The sequence below is a fragment of the Coregonus clupeaformis genome, unplaced genomic scaffold, assembly GCF_020615455.1.
Source record: "Coregonus clupeaformis isolate EN_2021a unplaced genomic scaffold, ASM2061545v1 scaf0617, whole genome shotgun sequence".
In the NCBI taxonomy this organism is placed as follows: Eukaryota; Metazoa; Chordata; class Actinopteri; order Salmoniformes; family Salmonidae; genus Coregonus; species Coregonus clupeaformis.
This window is the reverse complement of record NW_025534072.1, coordinates 49,520-74,428: the sequence shown is the minus strand read 5'-3', so window position 1 is coordinate 74,428 and position 24,909 is coordinate 49,520. Positions and strand designations below refer to the sequence as shown.

Below are 24,909 nucleotides of genomic sequence, written 5' to 3'. Positions count from 1 at the left end.
TGTGAATCAGGCCTTCATGGTCGAATAGCTGCAAAGAAACCACTACTAAAGGACACCAATAATAAGAAGAGACTTGCTTGGGCCAAGAAACATGAGCAATGGACATTAGACCGATGGAAATGTGTCCTTTGGTATGGAGTCCAAATTTGAGATTTTTAGTTCCAACCGCTGTGTCTTTGTGAGACGCGGTGTGGGTGAACGGATGATCTCCTCATGTGTATTTCCCTCCATAAAGCATGGAGGAGGAGGTGTTATGGTGTGGGGGTGCTTTGCTGGTGACATTGTCTGTGATTTATTTAGAATTCAAGGCACACTTAACCAGCATGGCTACCACAGCATTCTGCAGCAATACGCCATCCCATCTGGTTTGGGCTCAGTGGGACTACCATTTGTTTTTCAACTAGGACAATGACCCAACACACCTCCAGGCTGTGTAAGGGGCTATTTGACCAAGAAGGAGATTGATTGAGTGCTGCATCAGATGACCTGGCCTCCACAATCCCCCCGACCTCTACCAAATTGAGATGGTTTGGGATGAGTCGGACCGCAGAGTGAAGGAAAAGCAGCCAACAACTGCTCAGCATTTGTGGGAACTCCTTCAAGACTTTGAAAATCATTCCAGGAGAAGCTGGTTGAGAGAATGCCAAGAGTGTGCAAAGCTGTCACCAAGGCAAAGGGTGGCTATTTGAAGAATCTCAAATATAAAATATATTTTGATTTGTTTAACACTTGTTTGGTTACTACATGATTCCATATGTGTAATTTCATAGTTTTGATGTCTTCACTATTACTCTACAATGTAGAAAATAGTAAAAAAAAAAAAAAACTTGAATGAGTAGGTGTTCTAAAACTTTTCACCGGTAGTCTACATGTACAATAACTCAGGTGCAGAGAATAATTTTCCCCCAAAGTGTGAAAGCTGATACTAGGATGGTTTCAGAAGTCTCAAATCGTCACCAATAGTGGCTGAGGTTCACTGACTGTATATATTTGTTTTTGTAGAAGTGTACAACAAAATGTATATTATGATTTTGCAAATGTCTGAACTCGTCCTATTGATGATAATATTTGTAACATGGAACTCTGTAACCTGCCCTTATGCTTGTGTTATATTTCAATAAACATGTTTTTAATTCCTACATATTAATGGCTTGCCCAATTCTTACCACTTATTTGCACCAGGTATCAAATGATCACATTTTATTTTGTCAAAAAGGTGCGAACCTCACCAGAGTTCACTTCCTCCTGAAAGCTTGAACTGCCCTCTACAGACATGAAGTGAGAAATACAATGTAAAGCCCTGTGTATGTCAAAGAGGACATATGTACCAGTAGTCTCAGCCACCGACCCAAATGATGAAAAAATACAAACCAGTAACTCTGACTTTACATCATTTGAAGGGCTGCTCTAACTATGGTATGCCACAGGACACATGTTAGATTGTATAATAATAATAATAATATGCCATTTAGCAGACGCTTTTATCCAAAGCGACTTACAGTCATGCGTGCATACATTTTTGTGTATGGGTGGTCCCAGGGATCGAACCCACTACCTTGGCTTACAAGCGCCGTGCTCTACCATCTGAGCTACAGAGGTAGTTTTTATCAGTTGCTTCATGCCTGTTCAGACAGCCAATAAAATCACTTTGTTCAGAGTTTCCGCCTACTTCATAATGATTACCCGATGAGTGTCATCATATAAAAGGTGCCCCGATGTCAGACCCACACACTATACAGTGCAGAAAGAACATTAAAATGATGATTATATATTGGACAATCTTTTTGTTTTGCTCCAATTTGGGTAAGTAAGAAATATTCATGTGGATCCTTTTACTTTTTATGTCATAGTCTTTTTAATCCATTTTAATGACTATGTAGTCTGAATAATGATAATAATGTATCATTCTGTACTATACCTTTGTCTTTGATTTAGTTTGTTTGTTTGCTTCCCAGCATGTGCACTTAACAAGGGTGTAATCCAACCAGACCCTGTGATGGTTACACACCTTGGACAAAGTGTATCTCTCACTTGCTTTTGTCGATCTCAATTTATCGGTATCTCTTGGTTCAAGCAAACTGTTGGACAGAAGCCTCTTCTCATGGCATCATCATATTACCGCCATCCAACGGCTTTTATTACAACAATTTTACCAAGGACTTTAATGAGACTAAACATCTGAGTGTGAAGAGAGGAGTTGACAGCTGTAACCTGACCATCTCCAAGACAGAGTCAGGGGACTCAGCTACATACTACTGTGGTGCTATGGAAGTGGGCGAATTCAAATTTGGAGAAGGAACTATTTTAATTGTCAAAGGTAACTTAAGTTACTTTTAACATGTTGGTACTGAAGTGTGTTCATATAATGGTAAATTAATGAATTTGGAGGAAAATAGAATGTACACACCATGATCTTACTCACTCTCTTCAGATTCAGGGTCCAACAGCATGTCTGTTCTCCAGCAGCCTGTGTCTGAGTCAGTCCAGCCAGGAGACTCTGTGACTCTGAACTGTACAATACACACTGAGACCTGTGCAGGAGAACACAGTGTCTATTGGTTCAGACATGGCTCAGGAGAATCCCATCCAGGAATCATTTACAACAATGGAGACAGGAGTGATCAATGTGAGAACAGCCCTGAGGCTGGGTCTCCTACACAGAGCTGTGTCTACAACCTCCCCAAGAGGAACCTCAGCCTCTCTGATGCTGGGACTTACTACTGTGCTGTGGCCTCATGTGGGGAGATACTGTTTGGAAACGGGACCAAGCTGGACATTGAGGGTAAACTGTGCTAAACCAAAATACAGCACTAATGTTCTCTAAAATGTTAAGAAATATCATATGTAAATCTATCACTTTCAATTGATAGTAGATTTCAAATATAACTTTTATAGCTAACTTTAATGCCAAAAGCACTGAGCTACAAAGAATAATATAAAATAATCTAAGTTTCAGACCTGTTGGGTGATCAGAGAAATCATATTTTCCTCATCATTCTATCTTGCCTGACAACTGCTGTGATTCTGAGTGTGGTTGTCAACGTTATCCTCTGTGTGAGAATGAAGAGGTCACGATGTGAACACTGTGCAGGTACAGTAAAAGTCTTCATGCTAATAGTAATAGTAATAATAGATATAGATCATAAAGAAGGGTGAAGGCTAGCTCTCCTTTTACCACTTCCCTCTCTGGACATTGTTTTCATTTCACAAGCCTACTTCATTTTGAAGCAGAAAATATGACATTCACAGCAGTATGCCTTTTTATTAGTAAACAAGAAAAGGTTTCAAGTATATTGAATGTTTTATCATTGATCTTTTAGTGAGGACCCATTCTCAGCAGAGCCAGTATTGGAAGCCTCCATGCCAACACGTCAGAACAACAGGTTAGCAGAATTGCTGTATCAAGAGTGAGACTGGATAAGAGTATTAAAGCTAAATATTACAGCATTATATTTGACCCAGAGTCTGAATTGAGTGAGTATGTGTTTCATCCTCATAGCTCCACGGTGACGATGATGGCCTGAACTACACTGCCGTGAAGTTCACTGACAAGAAGAGTACCAATCCCAGGAGACAGAGGAGAGAACAGAGAGAACAGAGAGAGGAAGATACCATCTACTCTGGTGTGAGTCATCAAGACAGGATGTGACAGTCCTCCAATCAGCATCATTTTAAGTTTAGCCCTACTGACCTCCACTTTGAGCTTGACTGTGTCCGTGTGACTTGGCTATTTTGTACATTCCTCATTTGCTGTAAATGTAATGGTCGGGCCTAGCTGAAGAGACTGTCACTGCATTGGCCTATTCTCTTAATATCAATGTAGAATTATTCAGATGCAGAGCATAATTGTCCAGCAAGTGTGAAAGCTGATACTAAGATGGTTTCAGAAGTCTCAAATCCTCAGCAATAGTGGCTGAGGTTGACTGACTGGATACATTTGCTTTTGTAAATAGAAGTGTAGCACAAAATACTGTATTTACAATGATTTAGCAAATGTCTGCACTCTTCCTTCTCATGATAATAGTTGTAACATGGAACTATGTAACCTGCCTTTATTCTTGTGTGATATTTTAATAAACATGTTTTTATTTCCTACATTTAATGTCTTGCCCAATTCTTTACCACTTATTTGCACCATGTAATACTATATTAGAAATTCTTCCACTTTGATATTAGTTTTTTGAGTAGATTGTTGACAAAAAAGATCACAATTAAATCCATTTGAATCCCACTTTGTAACACAATAAAATGTGAAGAAATCCAGTGTTGGTGTAGACTTTCTATAGGTACTGTATGTGCCACTAGTCACATTAACTGGACGCAAACGATTAATCAATACAAACCATTAACTCTGACTTTACACCCTTTGAAGATAAATAGCACACCTTTTTTGGTAGAATAAGCATTTTATGCATAATTGATTCATAGATGAATACAGACTGAATCTGTATGTAAGGTGGGAATCTATTGGTTCAGACATGGCTCAGGAGAATCCCCGTCCAGGAATCATTTACACCCATGGAGACAGGAGTGATCAGTGTGAGAAGAGCCCTGATGCTGGGTCTCCTACACAGAGCTGTGCCTACAACCTCCCCAAGAGGAACCTCAGCCTCTCTGATGCTGGGACTTACTACTGTGCTGTGGCCTCATGTGGGGAGATATTATTTGGCAACTGGACCAAGCTGGACATTGTCTGTAAGTTATATTTTTGACATTTCTGAAAATGTCTAAAATACTTTCACATTGTTGTGAATAAATTGTATGTCTGGTTGAAAAAAATGTCCTGAATTTCCTCTATCACTGTCTGTATTTCTACAGATGGTTGTAAGGGAGGACCATGTTCTCTTGGTGTACTGTCTGGGTGTAGTGTTGGCTCTTTGTGTCATCCTCATCATTGTCCTTGGTTCTGTTTTGTATAAGATGACCAAGAAAACCCTCTCTGCTGTGTAGAGGTAAGTGGTATCATTGTGAACAATATACACTGCATTCGGAAAATATTCAGACCCCTTTGACTTTTTCCACATATTGTTTTACTTTACAGCCTGTTTTAGTCATGAAACTGGGTTAATTCATTGTATGATGATGATGATGATGATGATGATGATCCCACCATGTGTTTGTCTACAGGAACACACCCTCAGTCAAGTACTTCATCAGTCCCCAGTTCTCATAACCAGGTAGACAGACCTAACACTGGTCCAACTGTTGTTGATTCAATGTATTTTATCTTCATTCAAAATATGAAAATAGGCATTTACTTAAAGGTGTTGTTTCACTATAAATATATTTGTCTAATACAAAATGTTTCGGTTTTATATTTGTTATTCCTCTCGGAATCAAGATGCTGACACACTCCAATACGCTGCTCTGAACGTCATCCACAAGAAAGAAAAAGGCTGGGAGACAGAGGAGTGCCATGAAGAGAGACACTGTGTATTCTGCGGTGAGACTCCAAAACATGGACTGAAACGTCAACTTTTGTTCTTTAATAACTTGCATTGCTTTTGTGTTTTCTACACTGTATGTATAACTATGGCTTTTTCATTGTGTGGTACAATTACTTGTACTCTGTCAACCTCCTTTTAACATTGATACTGTTGTGAATTTTAGATCAAATAAAACATTCAACTGCTTTCATATAGAGGCATTTTTTTATTTGATATTTTCCTCTGTTGTTAAATTTCACCTGAAGATTCAGTATGCAACAACCATATTAAGCTTATGATCAATGTAACAAAGCTTTTTGGGTCGCATAATGCAATGTAAATACAAATCTACTGACTGGTGTTTTAGTTTGTCTCAAACTCTTTTGTAGGTGTATCCTGACAACATCTCTGTAGTGTTATGAATGCCTAAAAATATTAAACTAATCTCTAACCCCCAGCAATGACCTTCAGTCCGCACCACACACTACCTACACACACCTCAGTGCATCAAAACCACAAACAACCATGTCACTAAGAGCACAACTCACTCTCTAAATGAGAAAAACTTGAAGTAAAAATAAACATCCTAGTTTAATATACAGTCGTGGTCAAAAGTTTTGAGAATAACACAAGTATTGGTCTTCACAAAGTTTGCTGCTTCAGTGTTTTAGATATTTTTGTCAGATGTTACTATGGTATACTGAAGTATAATTACAAGCATTCCATAAGTGTCAAAGCTTTTATTGACAATTACATTACGTTTATGCAAAGAGTAAATATTTCCAGTGTTGACCCTTCTTTTCAAGACCTCTGCAATCCACCTGGCATGCTGTCAATTAACTTCTGGGCCACATCCTGACTGATGGCAGCCCATTCTTGCATAATCAATGTTTGGAGTTTGTCAGAATTTGTGGGTTTTTTGTTTGTCCACCCGCCTCTTGAGGATCGACCACAAGATCTCAATGGGATTAAGGTCTGGGGAGTTTCCTGGCCATGGACCCAACATTTAGATCTTTTGTTCCCCGAGCCACTTAGTTATCACTTTTGCCTTATGGCAAGGTGCTCCATCATGCTGGAAAAGGCATTGTTCGTCACCAAACTGTTCTTGGATGGTTGGAAGAAGTTGCTCTCGGAGGATGAGTTAGTATCATTCTTTATTCATGGCTGTGTTCTGAGGCAAAATAGTGAGTGAGCCCAAACCCTTGGCTGAGAAGCAACCCCACACATGAATTGTCTCAGGATGCTTTACTGTTGGCATGACACAGGACTGATGGTAGCGCTCACCTTGTCTTCTCCGAATAAGCTTTTTTCTGGATGCCCCAAACAATCGGAAAGGGATTCATCAGAGAAAATGATTTTGCCCCAGTCCTCAGCAGTCCAATCCCTGTACCTTTGCAGAATATCAGTCTGTCCCTGATCTTTTTCCTTGAGAGAAGTGGCTTCCTCGCTGCCCTTCTTGACACCAGGCCATCCTCCTGCCTGCTGCCATTCCTGAGCAAGCACTGCACTGGTGGTGCCCCGATCCCGCAGCTGAGTCAACTTTAGGAGACGGTCCTGGCGCTTGCTGGACTTACTTGGGTGCCCCTGAAGCCTTCTTCACAACAATTGAACCTCTCTCCTTGAAGTTCTTGATGATCTGATAAATGGTTGATTTAGGTGCAAGCTTACTAGTAGCAATATCCTTGCCTGTGAAGCCCTTTTTGTGCAAAGCAATGATGACGGCACGTGTTTCCTTGCAGGTAACCATGGTTAACAGAGGAAGAACAATGATTTCAAGCGCCACCCTCCTTTTAAAGCTTCCAGTCTGTTATTCTAACTCAATCAGCATGACAGAGTGATCTCCAGACTTGTCCATGTCAACACTCTCACCTGTGTTAACGAGAGAAACAAAGGCCCAACAAAAACACTGTGTGGCTGTTAAGAATTTATAACAAGGTAATATATACATTTATTACATGCATATTAAACATCAGTATCATGTTATATATCCATTTCAGAATCATTGCGTCACATCAATCAAACAGGCAAGGTAGTCATCATCACTGGATCATTACTACTAACATCAACTAAGTTATTATAAGTGTAGCTTAGTTACCAGGATGAGCCACACAATCACTCAAAATAAAACTTGAAGAAGGGTTATCTCTATGACGAAGACAACGACTCGTGTGTTTCAATGTAGTGTTTTAAAATTGAGTTCCAGGGAGTAGTTGAAAAAGTATGGGAGACAACCTATTTATTCATATCATCTCTCCTCTGTAATGTGTTGACCTCTTCTAGTGGTGTTGATAGCATGTCACTACACCCAACCCCACACAGTGAACAAGTTGACAGGTACTCTGCAGTCTTCTGTAAGCCCAAGATGATGTCGTATCTACGCTTTGGTCAGGTGGGCCTGCTGGCTTTGTGCACACAGGACCCTCCTACCTGCTCTCTGTGTCTCTGTGTCTCTATGTGGTTTTCAGCAGGATGTCTATGTGGTGTCATTGTTGTTCTCACTATCTTTACGTGTTGTTCATGTTGCCCCTGACAGCTTACAGCCACAGCAAAACAGTTATTTATTAAACTGACTCAAATATATATTTAGTTATCTGAAATCAGCTACAAACCACAAATGACTGCTAATGAACCCTATTTGAACCCTCTGAGTTAAACATCTCATTTGTGATACAGCACCATCTATTCTAACTTGTGGTCCAGTGGTGAGGGGCCATTTTGTGATGATGTCATGGGAGAACTTTCAGTACATTCTCAAACAGACATGACTTGTGAAGCACAAACACTACTGCAGGATGCTCTGTGAGAAGGAGACCAATAGAGGAGGATCCTCCTTCTGACAGATTGCTTTCATTTAGAAACGCACTAACCAGAGAGTAAAACTGACTAGATAGGTAAAGTGTGTCACTTCAGGCATGTACTCTCAGGTGATACACTTAGTGAATGTTTCTGTAAATTATATACAAGGAATGGAAGACTGACATGTACTTGTTTCATTGTGTGGGTGTTTACCTCACTGATGTTCACCCTTGTACATACACTATATATACAAAGGTATGTGGACACCCCTTCAAATTAGTGGATTCGGCTATTTCAGCAATACCCGTTGCTGACAGGTGTATAATATCGAGCACACAGCCATGCAATCTCCATAGACAAAAATTGGCAGTAGAATGGCCTTTATGTAGAGCTCAGTATCTTTCAACGTGGCACCTTTCTAACAAGTCAGTTCGTCAAATTTCTGCACTGCTAGAGCTGCCCCGGTCAACTGTAAGTGCTGGTATTGTGAAGTGGAAAAATCTAGGAGCAACAACGCTTAGCCGAAGTGGTAGGCCACACAAGCTCACAGAACGGGACCACCGAGTGCTGAAGCGCACAGCGTGTCAAAATCTTCTGTCCTCGGTTGCAAAATCTTCTGTCCTCGGTTGCAGTTTGGAACTCCCTAACGAGTTCCAAACTGCCTCTTAAGCAATGTCAGCACCCGGCGTCAGCACAAGAACTGTTTGGTTTCCATTTCCGAGCAGCCGCATTACAAGCCTAAGATCACCATGCGCAATGCCAAGTGTCGGCTGGAGTGGTGCAAAGCTCACCGCCATTGGACTCTAGAGCAGTGTTCTCTGGAGTGATTAATCACACTTCACTATACAGCAGTCAGACAGATGAATCTGGGTTTGGCGGATGCCAGAAAAACACTACCTGCCCCAATTCATAGTGCCAACTGTAATGTTTGGTGAAGGAGGAATTATGGTCTTGGGCTGTTATTCATGGTTCAGGCTAGGCCCCTTAGTTCTAGTGAAGAGAAATCTTACAAACACATCACACAATGACATTCTAGATGATCCTGTGCTTCCAACTTTGTGGCAACAGTTTGGGAAGGCCCTTTCCTTTTTCAGCATGGCAATGCCCCTGTGCACTACGCAGAGGTCCATACAGAAATGGTTTGTCGAGATTGGAGTGGAAGAACTTGACTGGCCTGTACAGAGCCATGACCTCAACCCCCATCGAACACCTTTGGGATAAATTGGATCGCCGACTCACGAGTCAGGCTTAATTGCCCAAAATCAGTGCCCAACCTCACTAATGCTCTTGTGGCTGAATGGAAGCAAGTCCCCACTGCAACTTTACAACATCTATTGAAAGCCTTCCCAAAAGAGTGGAAGCAGTTATAGCAGCAAAGGGTGACCAACTCCATATTAATACCCATGATTTTGGAATGACATGTACGACGAGCAGTTACTGATTTTCGGTATCGACTACTGGGCATAGCAATATAGTGGAGTGACACGGTATACACTGAGTATACCAAACATTAGGAACAACTTCCTAATATTGAGTTGCAACCCTTTTTGCCTCAAACAGCCTCAATTTGTCTGTGTATGGACTCTACAAGGTGTTGAAAGCTTTCCACAGGGATGCTGTTGACTCCAATGCTTCCACAGTTGTGACAAGTTGGCTGGATGTCCTTTGGGTGGTGGACCATTCTTGATACACACAGGAAACTGTTGAACATGAAAAACCCAGCAGCGTTGCAATTCTTGACACAAACCGGTGGGCCTGGCACCTACTACCATACAACATTCAAAGGCACTTCAATCTATTGTCTTGCCCATTCATCCTCTGAATCACACAATCCATGTCTCAATTGTGTCAAGGCTTAAGAATCCTTCTTTAACGTGTCTCCTCACCTTCATCTACCCTGATTGAAGTGGATTTAACAAGTGACATCAATAACGGATCATAGCTTTCACCTGATCAGTCTACGTCATGGAAAGATACATTTTATTATTTCAGATTGTGACGTTGATCCACAGATGAGAATGCTGGACCTTCTCTCCATCATCAGAACTGGAGTTCTCCTCTGCAGCCTGATCATCTTCATCATCATCTACCTCATCAGGAAATAGATCAAGCTAAGGCCAGTGTCAATAGACTAGAGATGGGTTATTGAGTAAAGTAGGAGATACTGTATCATCGCTATACATTGCAAATGATGATTTATTGAGATTGCTTAGTTGCTCGTATTGCATTAGAAAAATATTAGCCTGCGTCTTCTAATTCAATTGAGCATCATCATCCTTGCTTGTGCTGTATGTGTTAATTGATTGAACTGCTCTCCTGAAATCCCTGTGTACAGAATGTGCCTTCTTTTTGCATTAATAAATATATGCAGTATTTAAACAACTGATAGGGACTAAAATAGACTTATTCCATCTCTAGTGTTCTGTACATATAGTATCCCTGTATGAATGTTTGTCCAGAGGGCTTCTACAGAGACTACCTACTGTTACCATGCTAAACCCACCCACGCATCATGCACTCAGTGAGCTGTTCACAGATACCTGAGCACTTTGGTCTGCTGTGAGCTCAAGACAAGGCCGTCTCTTTGCTTTGGATAGGCCTGGTTGGCCTTTCACTCACTATGTAGTTTCAGCATGATGTCTACGTGGTGTCAGTGTGTTTTTCTCTCATGCTTACATTGTTGATCACGACCATGACAATTAGAAACACAGTCCACTGACATACTGCATGCTATATAGCCTCTATCTTATCATATGGGCCCAGTTTCCAAGCATGTTCATGTTCATTCTTGAACTACGATAATTGATTTACAGAGTTTAAAGTAGAAGTTGTATCAATGTATACTAGGCTACAGCTAAGAGCCCTATCCACCCAGGTACACCCCTGACCCCTACTAAACTATCAGGTGTTACACTTCAGTTAGAGCATGATTCTGTGAATGATAGGTAATGAGACTTACATAAAATAGATTGTTTCATCATGTAGTGTACGTTATTCCCCATATACACTCACATGATGCTCCACCCTGATCCCCCTGGTACATATCGAGTCCTGTTCTATGTATAACAGTCCTCCTATAGGTCATTAGGAGAACTGTAACTGTTGCAGGGGGTGGGACCAAGTCTAAGGCACACAACTAAGTTTGATCCCAAGGGCATGTACTGTATATGTAATGTATGCTTGTTAATGTACATGCTTATCAGACAACAGTCGTGGAAAAAGTACCCAATTGTCATACTTGAGTAAAAGTGAAAGTCACCCAGTAAAATACTACTTGAGTAAGAATGTCTTTATGAATGTTTGTCCAGAGGGCTTCTGCAGAGACTACCTACTGTTACCATGCTAAACCCACCCACACATCATACACTCAGTGAGCTGTTCACAGGTATCTGAACACTTTGGTCTGCTGTAAGCTCAAGATGAAGCCATCTCTACGCTGTGGACAGGCCTGCTGGCCTCCTACACACTCTGTGGTTTTCAGCAGGATGTCTATGTGGTGTCAGTCAGTTACTTTCTTTCTTCCTTGCTCACGCCAATGACAATTAGAAACATAGCTCCATCTAGATTAACACAGTATCCTATCACTTACAAGATCATAGGTTTTATCAGTTCTTGAACTTTAATCATTTATTTACACAGTATAGAGTAGAAGGTGTAAGTCCTACCCCACCCAGGTAAACCCCTGACCCATACTAAACTATCAGGTGTTACACTTCATGTTTCTGTGAATGATAGTGAAAGTAAGACTGACATAAAATTGTCTTGCTTTATCATCAGGAGAACTGTAACTGCTGCATGTGGTGGAACCAAAGATGTCTAAGGCACACAACTGATGTTGATACCAAGAGTATGCAAGTACATGCAGTGGATTCGGAAAGTGTTCAGACAGCTTTTTCCACATTTTGTTAAGTTACAGCCTAATTCAAAAATTGATTAAATTGATTTTATTTCTCCTCGAACAACACACAATACCCCATAATGACAGAGCAAAAACAGGTTCTTAGAATTTTTTGCAAATGTAATAAAAATGTAAACCCAAAATATAAAATGTACATAAGTAATCAGACCGTTTACTCAGTACTTTGTTGAAGCACCTTTTGCAGCGATTACAGCCTTGAGTCTTCTTGGGTATGACACTAAAAACTTTGCACACCTGTATTTGGGGAGTTTCTCCTATTCTTCTCTGCAGATCCTCTCAAGCTCAGTCATGTTGGATGGGAGCATCGCTGCACAGCTATTTTCAGGTCTCTCCAGAGATGTTCAATCGGGTTCAAGTCCGGGCTCTGGCTGGGCCACTCAAGGACATTCATAGACTTGTACAGAAGCAACTCCTGCATTGTCTTGGCTGTGTGCTTAGGGTTGTTGTCCTGTTGGAAGGTGAACCTTCACCCCAGTCTGAGGTCATGAGCGCCCTGGAGTAGGTTTTCATCAAGGATCTCTCTGTACTTTGCTCCGTTCGTCTTGCCCTCGAGCCTGACTAGTCTCCCAGTCCCTGCCGCCGAAAAACATCCCCACAGCATGATGCTGCCACCACAATGCTTCACCAAAGGGATGGTGCCAGGTTTCCTCCAGGCGTGACGCTTGGCATTCAGGCCAAAGAGTTCAATCTTGGTTTCATAAGACCAGAGTATCTTGTTTCTCATGGTCTGAGTCCTTCAAGGTGCCTTTTGTGAAACTCCGGCGGGCTGTTATGTACCTTTTACTGAGGAGTGGCTTTCCTCTGGCCACTCTACAATAAAGGCCTGATTGTTGGAGTGCTGCAGAGATGGTTGTCCTTCTGGACGGTTCTCCCATCTCGGTCACCTCCATGGCCAAGGCCCTTCTCCCCCAATTGTTCAGTTTGGCTGGGTGGCCAGCTCTAGGAAGAGTCTTGGTGGTTCCAAACTTCTTCCATTTAAGAATGATGCAGGCCACTGCGTTCTTGGACAATTCCTTCAACCTCATGGCTTGGTTATTGCTCTGACATGCACTGTCAACTCTGGGACCTTATATAGACAGGTGTGTGCCTTTCCAAATCATGGCCAATCTATTGAATTTACCTCAGGGGGACTCTGATCAATGGATACAGGATGCACCTGAGCTCAATTTTGAGTCTCATAGCAAAGGGTCTAAATACCTAAATAAATTAGGTATTTCTCTTTTTATTTGTAATACATTTCCCAAAAAAAATCTAAAAACCTGTTTTTCGCTTTGTCATTATGTTGTATTTTGTGCAGATTGATTAGATTTTTTATTTATGTAATCAATTTTAGAATAATGCTGTAATGTAACAAAATGTTTAAAAAGTCAAAGGGTCTGAATACTTTCCTAATGCATTGTATAATGTATGCTAATTTTTTGTTGTTGTAAAAACTACAGGAAAAACGTTTTTAAAAATATAAATTAACCTGTGATGGTAAATGGGGTGGTAAAGTATGATTTCCAAGAAGGAAAAAAAAGGTTGTTGGATAATATTTTGATTGGTCTTACACAGACTATCTATCCAGATAAGAGTTTTAACAGAGTATTAGACAGCTTTCATCCAGCCAGTTGTTGCAAATTACTAGCATTGGTCCACTTTTAGCATTGATTATATACAGTAAGTGATTCTCAGTTTATGGTGGGCTGGATAAGGCATCAACAAAATACGTGTCCAGTTTAACCAATCACCAAATAGCCCACTGTTGATTTCTTTTTTTTTAACTTGGGTAGACTTCTTCCACTCAAGACACAGTTACTAACTTCAAAGATGATCATCACACTCTGCCTGATATTTCCACTTCTCCCAGGAAATGGATAGGTCCAACTTATATATTTCTGTGCTTATAGGGGTACACCATACATTTGAAGTCAACCAGGAACTTTGTTGATGTAATTCATATCTGTCTTTGTGTGTATTCTAGCTGGGGTACAATCCTCAGCCATGCACCTTGTTTCAGCCAACATAGGAGACACAGTGACATTGCAATGCTTCCATGAAGGCAACTTGGCACTGCACTTCTTGTGGTTCAAGCAAACATTGGCTGACAATCCTCAGCTCATGACAACTTTCTACAGTTATACTTCTTCCTCTCAAGACACAGTTACTAACTTCAAAGATGATCATCACACTCTGCCTGATATTTCCACTTCTCAGGGAGATGGGTAGGTCCAACTTATGTATTTCTGTGCTTATAGGGGGTACACCATACATTTGAAGTCAACCAGGAACTTTGTTGATGTAATTCATATCTGTCTTTGTGTGTATTCTAGCTGGGGTACAATCCTCAGCCATGCACCTTGTTTCAGCCAACATAGGAGACACAGTGACATTGCAATGCTTCCATGAAGGCAACTTGGCACTGCACTTCTTGTGGTTCAAGCAAACATTGGCTGACAATCCTCAGCTCATGACAACTTTCTACAGTTATGACAATAATGCCACATTCCACAATGAATTTGAAGGCAACCCTCACTACTTAGTGCAAAGTGGCAAAGGAATAAAACACCTAAGGATCTCAGACATGCAGCTCTCAGATTCAGCAATAATTATTGTGGGACTTCTTATTCCAACAAGGTGGATTTGGAGAAGGAGCAATTCTCATTGTTAAAGGTACAACATCTGAATTTAGAGAGAATATAACTAGAAACGAGTGTTCTGTAACTATAATCATGAGCATTGTTGCACTTTACATTTTGGATATACAATGTCTTAAATGTAAGGTAATCCCACAATAATATATTACTGTAGCTTAAGTTTTCAACAAATGTTGAGTTAGGACACAAAATAGGAAACACATTTACTGACATGAAAACCTTTTTGTCAGGTTCAGGATCCAGAAACACCACCGTTGTACAGCAGTCTGTCTGAGTCAGTCCAGACAGGAGACTCTGAACTGTACAATACACACTGAGACCTGTGCAGGAGAACACTGTGTCTATTGGTTCAGACATGGCTCAGGAGATTCCCGTCCAGGAATCATTTACACCCATGAAGACAGGAGTGATCAGTGTGAGAAGAGCCCTGAGGCTGGCTCTCCTACACAGAGCTGTGTCTACAACCTCCCCCAAGTGGAACCTCAGCCTCTCTGATGCTGGGACTTACTACTGTGCTGTGGCCTCATGTGGGGAGATACTGTTTGGAAACGGGACCAAGCTGGAGATCAAGGGTAGGTTATACATCTTACATTTCTGTTTATATCTATTGTATAATCTATTGTGTCCAACTGTACACAGTGCTAGTTATTTAGATCACATAAGAAAACGTCCAATCATTTTCCCAGACAATGTTGCAGACCCTCTTCTCTTGGTGTACTTCCTGAGTGCTGCATTGGGTCTCTCATTTATCCTGATCATTGTCCTTGGTAGCATCACGAACATCACGATCAAGAGAAAGTATCTGCAGTGTAGGGGTAAGTGAAGTCCAAACCAAATAAATGAATGATATACGTACAGTGGGGAGAACAAGTATTTGATACACTGCCGATTTAGCAGGTTTTCCTACTTACAAAGCATGTAGAGGTCTGTAATGTTTATCATAGGTACACTTCAACTGTGAGAGATGGAATGTAAAACAAAAATCCAGAAAATCACATTGTATGATTTTTAAGTAATTAATTTGCATTTTATTGCATGACATAAGTATTTGATACATCAGAAAAGCAGAACTTAATATTTGGTACAGAAACATTTGTTTGCAATTACAGAGATAACACGTTTCCTGTAGGTCTTGACCAGGTTTGCACACTGTCACGAACCGGCTCAAGTTCGTAACAAAAGGGAGACACGTGGAGACAAGGAATACTTAAAGTATATATTTATTAACTAAAGTAAACTAAATCAAATAACGATGGGGTGTGTAATCAGTAATCAGTAGTGTAAGTGAGTGTGTGCTTGCATAAATGTAATATGAAAAAGTGTTGAGAGGTGCCAAAGCAAACAACCAAAAAGGCCACAAAAATATCACAACCAAAGTCAAAATATCTGCCTGGAGAGAGTCTCCCCAATGAATGTGGAAGAGGTCCACATTCACTAATATAATTTTTTTGGCGTTTATCACTAATTTCAACCTTGTAGTGTTCAGCAACCTTCAACAGCTGTTCTTTAGTACATAATTCTAACAGTTCTTCTGATGGAAAGCGAATGAACTCATCTACATTAGACGCCATAATCAGCAAGAAAAATATATATATATAGATCATAATAATCTTGCTCAACCCTCTGCTGAGCACACCAGACACAAGAGAAATGACAATCACACCGAGCACCACAGAAGAGAGCTGGGATATGGAGCTTCCCAAACCTACAATAACTCAACCCTAGTCTTCGTGCAGATTCGCGGTGGGTAATTACGCACTGTAGCCCGCTGGCAAGGAATTAAACCCCCAGCACGCTGGTAGATTTCCCCAAGCCACGGATGCTGCCCCGAGACAACTGCTCAGTCCACTGACACCACACAAAAATAACAAACATTTAACCATGCCCAACGTATCCCAAAACAAAACACGTCACTAAGCCTATCAGGGGAACAAGCTATAGCTCCGGGTAGCAAATGTCACTACCCTACCCAATCTCCCACTGAGGTACACAGCCGATTGTACTCACCTCCTCAGACCGATGTCCCAACAGCGAGTAGAGCAAGAGTTTCCAGGCTGGGCAGGGACTGGAAACTAACCAATGTACTCTCTCCAACGCAGTACAAAACCCAAAGGCAACCAATACTGGGCCTATCAAACTCAAACAAACTAACAAAATTTACAAAGAAAGACCCTACGGAATTGGACATTAACTCCACGTTCTCCCAAACACAACCAGTTCAAGATCCCCGGACGAGCCCCCACTTGTCACGAACCGGCTCAAGTTCGTAACAAAAGGGAGACACGTGGAGACAAGGAATACTTAAAGTATATATTTATTAACTAAAGTAAACTAAATCAAATAACGATGGGGTGTGTAATCAGTAATCAGTAGTGTAAGTGAGTGTGTGCTTGCATAAATGTAATATGAAAAAGTGTTGAGAGGTGCCAAAGCAAACAACCAAAAAGGCCACAAAAATATCACAACCAAAGTCAAAATATCTGCCTGGAGAGAGTCTCCCCAATGAATGTGGAAGAGGTCCATTTATGCTGGGACACACCCGCCCAGGTGTTTCCCATGTAGCTGACGACCCTCCCAACTCCGCCCACCGGCATCCTAATAAGGAAACAAGAGCAAAGAGAGAATACGGCAGACAGAGTGGGAGGGTCGTCACAACACACTGCAGCAGGGATTTTGGCCCACTCCTCCATACAGACCTTCGCCAGATCCTTCCAGGTTTCCGGGGCTGTCGCTGGGCAATACGGACTTTCAGCTCCCTCCAAAGATTTTCTATTGGGTTCAGGTCTGGAGACTGGCTAGGCCACTCCAGGACCTTGAGATGCTTCTTACGGAGCCACTCCTTAGTTGCCCTGGCTGTGTGTTTCGGGTCGTTGTCATGCTGGAAGACCCAGCCCCGACCCATCTTCAATGCTCTTACTGAGGGAAGGAGGTTGTTGGCCAAGATCTCACGATACATGGCCCCATCCATCCTCCCCTCAATATGGTGCAGTCGTCCTGTCCCCTTTGCAGAAAAGCATCCCCAAAGAATGATGTTTCCACCTCCATGCTTCACGGTTGGGATGGTGTTCTTGGGGTTGTACTCATCCTTCTTCTTCCTCCAAACACGGCGAGTGGAGTTTAGACCAAAAAGCTCTATTTTTGTCTCATCAGACCACATGACCTTCTCCCATTCCTCCTCTGGATCATCCAGATGGTCATTGGCAAACTTCAGACGGGCCTGGACATGCGCTGGCTTGAGCAGGGGGACTCTTGTGTGCGCTGCAGGATTTTAATCCATGACGGCGTAGTGTGTTACTAATGGCTTTCTTTGAGACTGTGGTCCCAGCTCTCTTCAGGTCATTGACCAGGTGCTGCCGTGTAGTTCTGGGCTGATCCCTCACCTTCGTCATGATCATTGATGCCCCACGAGGTGAGATCTTGCATGGAGCCCCAGACCGAGGGTGATTGACCGTCATCTTGAACTTCTTCCATTTTCTAATAATTGCGCCAACAGTTGTTGCCTTCTCACCAAGCTGCTTGCCTATTGTCCTGTAGCCCATCCCAGCCTTGTGCAGGTCTACAATTTTATCCCTGATGTCCTTACACAGCTCTCTGGTCTTGGCCATTGTGGAGAGTTTGGAGTCTGTTTGATTGAGTGTGTGGACAGGTGTCTTTTATGCAGGTAACGAGTTCAAACAGGTGCAGTTAATACAGGTAATGAGTGGAGAACAGGAGGGCTTCTTAAAGAAAAAACGAACAGGTCTGTGAGAGCCGGAATTCTTACTGGTTGGTAGGTGATCAAATACTTATGTCATGCAATAAAATGCAAATTAATTACTTAAAAATCATACAATGTGATTTTCTGGATTTTTGTTTTAGATTCCGTCTCTCACAGTTGAAGTGTACCTATGATTAAAATTACAGACCTCTACATGCTTTGTAAGTAGGAAAACCTGCAAAATCGGCAGTGTATCAAATACTTGTTCTCCCCACTGTATGTAGCAGGTACAGTCCTTCAGAAAAGTTTATATTCTTTTATATCACCAGATGTATCTGTAGTGGAAGAAGTAGTTGTATCTTTATCTTTTCTGTCTTTCTTTTCAGGACCCGTCTCTCAGACAAGAGGTCCAGCAGTCTCTTCTTCAGATGCAAGGGTAAACAGAATTCCTGATGTTGTATTACCATAAAAGGGGAAGTTTGAAAGTGGTTACAATAAAACATATAGTATCACGTCCCCCATTTTATAATTGTTCTTCACAGGCCCAAGATGCAGACAGTCTCCATTATGTAGCTCTGAATCTGAGCAACAAGAAGAACAGGTCTAGAAGACAGAGAAGCAACATGGTGGAGGGGAGATGGTGTACTCTGGGATCAGACAGTAGAACTGGATGAATGACACAGCCTTAATTGTTAACTTTATTAGCTGTAACTGTAATGAATTAGGTGCATTGCTTCTCTTCCAAACTCATTGACAATGACTTACTTGTGATATGATGAATAAAGCATTTAACTATAATCAAGACAAAGGAAGTTGAATGTATTTATTTAGGCCATACCCAAGCATCTTTATGTTGCAGTCACAAACAGCTTTTTTCTCTTGTCATGCCAGCAACACCCCCTCTCACTCACAGCAACCTATTTACAGGTACTCTGATTTCATTTCTTAATTCAGAAGAAAATAATACATGGTAGTATGCCTTTTAATAAGTAAACAAGAGGAGATTTCAAGTGTTTTAAATGTTTTGTCATTTTTCTTTTAGCGGGGACCCCCTTCTCAGCAGAGCCAGTATGGGAATCCTCATGCCAACACCTCAGACCAACAGGTTAGCAGAATTGCTGTATCAAGAGTGAGACTGGATAACAGTATTAAAGCTAAATATTACAGCATTAGATTTGACCGTGTAACTCCACGGTGATGATGCTGCCCTAAACTATACCGCCCTGAAGTTCCCTGACAAGAAGAGTACCAATCCCAGGAGACAGAGGAGAGAGAGAGAACAGAGAGAGGAAGAAACCATCTACTCTTGTGTGAGTCATCAATACAGGACTTGACATGTATGGGTCATCCAATAAGAATCAGCCCCACCCTCCTCTGAACTCCACTTTGATGTTGATTGTGCCTGTGTGAACTGGCGATTATATACTCTACATTTCTTATTTGCTGTAGGATGCCTTTGCAGGGGCCTATTGGATGAGGTTGACTGACTGCATACATTTGTTTTTGTATAAACGCAATTTATATAATAATTTTGCAAATGTCTGAACTCTTCCTTTTGATGATAATAGCTGTAACCTGCCTTTATGCTTGTTTGATATTTCAATAAACATGTTTTTATTTCGAAGTTTAATGGCCCAATTCTTACCATTTATTTGCACCAGGTATCAAAGGATCACATCTTTATTTTTGTCAAAAAGGTGCCAACCTCACCAGAATTAATTTCCTCCTGAAAGCTTGAACTGCCTTCTACAGACATGAAGTGAGAAATACAATGTAAAGCCCCTGTGTATGTCAATGAGGACATATGTACCACTAGTCTCAGCCACCGACCCAAATGATGAAAAAATACAAACCAGTAACTCTGACTTTAAGTCATTTGAAGGGCTGCTCTAACTATGGTATGCCACAGGACACGTTAGATTGTAGTTTTTATCAGATGGTTTATGCCTATTCAGAGAGCCAATGAAATCACTTTGTTCAGTGTTTCGCCTACTTTCATAATGACTACCCGATGAGTGTCATCATATAAAGGTGCCCGTTGTCAGACCCACCACTATACAGTGCAGAAAGGACATTAAAATGATGATTATATATTGGACAATCTTTTTGTTTTACACCAATTTTGGTAAGTAAGAAATATTCATGTGGATCCTTGTACTTTTTATGTCAGTCTTTTTGAATCCAATTGAATGACCATGTAGTCTGAATAATGATAATAATGTATCATTCTGTACTATACCTTTGTCTTTGATTTATTTAGTTTGTTTGCCTCACAGGTTGTGTACTTAGCAAAAATGTAATCCAACCAGACCCTGTGATGGTTACACACCTTGGACAAAGTGTATCTCTCACTTGCTTTGTCAATCTGATTTGATCAAAGTCTCTTGGTTCAAGCAAACTGTTGGACAGAAACCTCTTCTCATGACAGTATCAATTTATCCCGAAAAAGAAATACATATTCCAACAACTTTTACAAGGACTTTCACGGAGAATAAACGTTTGAGTGTGAAGAGAGAAGTTGACAGCTATAACCTGACCATCTCCAAGATAGAGTCAGGGGACTCAGCTACATACTACTGTGGTAGTATGATAGCAGTGATGTCAAATTTGGAGAAGGAACAGTTATATTTGTGAAAGGCAACATCAGTTCCTTTTTAAAAATGTTAAATACCGAAGTGTGTTCCTATAATGGTAAATTAATGAATTTGGAGGAAAATAGAATGTACACACCATGATCTTACTCACTCTCTTCAGATTCAGGGTCCAACAGCATGTCTGTGATCCAGCAGCCTGTGTCTGAGTCAGTCCAGCCAGGAGACTCTGTTACTCTGAACTGTACAATACACACTGAGACCTGTGCAGGAGAACATAGTGTCTATTGGTTCAGACATGGCTCAGGAGAATCCCATCCAGGAATCATTTACACCCATGGAGACAGGAGGAATCAGTGTGAGAGGAGCCCTGAGGCTGGGTCTCCTAGACAGAGCTGTGTCTACAACCTCCCCAAGAGGAACCTCAGCCTCTCTGATGCTGGGACTTACTACTGTGCTGTGGCCTCATGTGGGGAGATACTATTTGGGAAAAGGGACCAAGCTGGACATTGAAAGTAAGTGATATTTCGGACATTTCTGAAAATGTCTAACATTCTTTCACATTGCTGTGAATAAATTGTATGCCTGGTTGAACAAAATGTCCTGAATTTCCTCTATCACTGTCTGTATTTCTACAGATGGTTGTAAGGAGGACCATGTTCTCTTGGTGTACTGTCTGGGTGTAGTGTTGGCTCTTTGTGTCATCCTCATCATTGTCCTTGGTTGTGTTTTTGTATAAGATGACCAAGAAAACCTCTCTGCTGTGTAGAGGTAAGTATTATCATTGCCACAATATATGCTTAAACTGTTGGTGCAGTATACATTACATGTTTTAGTCATGAAACTGGGTTAATTCAATGTATGATGATGATGATGATGATGATTCCACCATATGTTTGTCTAAAAAGGAACGCACACTCAGTCAAGTGGTCCGCAGTCCCCAGTTCTCATAATCAGGTATGCAGACCATAAAGATATACACTGTAAACAGGTCCTTCTATCAAAATACTAGGTAATTTCCTGATGTCTTTGGAATTTGTTTGCTATTCCTCTTAGGATCAAGAAGATGATGACACACTCACGTCGGTCCATTACGCTGCTCTGAATGTCATCCACAAGAAGCCAAAGACCCAGAGACAGAGGAGCGCCATGGAGAGAGACACTGTGTATTCTGGGGGTGAGGTGCCAAAACATGGACTGAAACGTCAATTTTGCTCTCTAATAACTTGCATTGATTTTGTGTTTTCTATACTATATATACAACTATGGCTTTTTCATTGTGCGTTACAATTACTTGTATTCTGTCAATCTCCTGTTAAAAAAAAACTGTTGTGCATTTTAGATCCAATAAAACATTCATCTGCTTTCATATAGAGGCATTCATATTTTTCTCTGTTCTTAAATTTCACCCACAGATTCAGTTTGCAACAATCATATTAGGCTTGTGCTCAATGTAACAAAGCTATTTTTGTTTGCATAACACACTGTAAATATACATCTATTGACTAGTGTTCTAGTTTGTCTCAAACTCTTTTTAGCTGGATCCTGAAAACATCTCTGTGGTGTTCTGAATGTCCTAAATCCCCAGCAATGACCTTCAGTCCTCTACAACGCGCTCTCTACACACACCTCAGTGCATCTAAACCACAAACAACCATGTCACTAAGAGCACAACTCACTCTCTTCGATGAGGAAAGCCTTGAAGGAAAAATAAACATCCTAGCGAATATACTTTGAACAGAATTTATATTGTTGAGACTGATTTCAGATATGACTACACATTGTGACTGAGCAGTTTTCACAAACTATTGACAAAATGTGAAGGTATAAGTCCACCTTGCAGGACTACAATTCATTCATCTTTCAATAGGAGCAGCAGTGTATATGGAAGTCCCTCTGACTGCTTTACAATTAGAGTTGCAGCAACTTTAAGAAGTTGTGAAAATGTTCAAATTGTTGAATCGTTGAAAACGCATTAACTTTCCTGTGATAGTTTGTGTGTAGCCGAAATAGCTGTCAAACAAGTGCCCAACAAACACAATGTGTGGCTGTTAAGAATCTATAACAAGGTAATATATTTATTACATGCTTATTACAAATCAATAAGATGTTATAAACCCATTTCAGCATCATAGATTCACATGCATCTAACAGGCCAGGCATTCTACATCACTAGATCATTACTGCTAACATCCAATAAGCTATTATAAAGTGTAGCTTAGTTACCAGGAGGAGCCACAGCATCACTCAAAATAGAACTGGTAGCAGAGTGATCTCTACATGACGAAGACAATGACTCATCTGTTTAAATGTAGTTTTTTTTTTATTGAGTTCCAGGTCGTAGCTGCATAATTAACGGACACAACCTTTTTATTCACGTCATCTCTCCTCTGTAATGTGTTGTATTCTTTTAGTTGTGTTGATAGCAAGACCCACCCCCACACAGTGAACAAGTTCACAGATACTCTGCAGTCTTCTGTAAGCCCGAGATAAGGCCATATCTATGCTTTGGTCTTCTGGCCTGCTGGCTTTGTGCACATAGGACCCTCCTACCTGCTCTCGGTGTCTCTGTGTCTCTATGTGGTTTTCAGAAGGATGTCTATGTGGTGTCACTGTTGTTCTCACTATCTATGTGGTCCTCTGTAGCTCAGCTGGTATAGCACGGCGCTTGTAACGCCAAGGTAGTGGGTTCGATCCCCGGGACCACCCATACACAAAAAAATGTATGCATCGCATACGACTGTAAGTCGCTTTGGATAAAAGCGTCTGCTAAATCGCATATTATTATTATTTATCTTTACTTGTTGTTCATGTTGCCCCTGACATCTTACAGCCACAGCAAAACAGTTATTTATTCAACTGACTGCAATGTACTGTATATGTAGTTATCTGAAATCAGTTACAAACCACAAAGAACTACTAATGAACCCTCTTTCAACCCTCTGAGTTAAGCATCTCATGTGTGATGCAACACCATCTAGTCTAAGTTGTGGTCCAGGGAGGGGCCATTTTGTGATGATGTGATGGGAGAACTTTCAGTACATTCTCAAACACACATGACTTCTGAAGCACAAAGACTACTGCAGGATGCTCTGTGAGAAGGAGACCAATAGAGGAGGATCCTCCTTCTGCTAGATTGCTTCCTTTTAGAACCACACTAACCACAGAGTAAAACAGACTGGATAAAGTGTGTCACATTAGCTGGTTGGCTGTGGTGTCCAATCATGTATGCACTCTCTAGGTGTTACACATAGTGAATGTTTCTGTGAATGATATACAAGGAATAAGACTGACATAACATGTACTTTTTCTTTCTGTAGGTGTTTACCACCTATGTTCACCCTTGTACATATGTTCTATGGAAAACAGTCCTCCTATGTCATCTGGAGTACTGTAGCTAACTGTTAAATGCTGGTCCAAATAGTATTTGTTAATTTAGGTACACATGGTTAAGCATGACTGGTCCATCAATTGCAACTAAAGTAAGTGTGTGAGGAAACAAGAAATAGCTCAATAGAAATAGAAAATACTATTTCACACAGGTCTGTCCAGAGAGAATGAATGTGAGAAAATCACAAACCACAATTTCTTGCAAGACCAATCAATAGCAGCTCCTGTCTGAGTCATGGTACAATACAAGACCAATGGTTGTTTGAATGAGGCATCAACAAAAATGATGCGGTCCAGTTGAACCAATCACCTTTTACCCCATTGTTAAAGTGTAGTCTACAGTTGCGATTTTAGCATGTCAATCTTGGCGGGGTCAAACTGATGCATGGCTGCAAAGCCACAACACAACACTAAACAATACATGAATTGGACTATAATGGTGACAAACAGTGCC

The 24,909-nt window shown here is 41.0% G+C and overlaps 3 pseudogenes; all 3 read left to right on the top strand.

The window, feature by feature from the left end:
* The first annotated feature begins 1,996 nt into the window (after positions 1-1,996).
* On the top strand, positions 1,997-5,467 carry LOC123485225 (annotated as a pseudogene).
* A 2,252-nt stretch (positions 5,468-7,719) lies between these two features.
* LOC123481218 lies at positions 7,720-19,138 on the top strand (annotated as a pseudogene).
* A 1,418-nt stretch (positions 19,139-20,556) lies between these two features.
* Positions 20,557-23,514, top strand: LOC121566425 (annotated as a pseudogene).
* Positions 23,515-24,909: the final 1,395 nt, after the last annotated feature.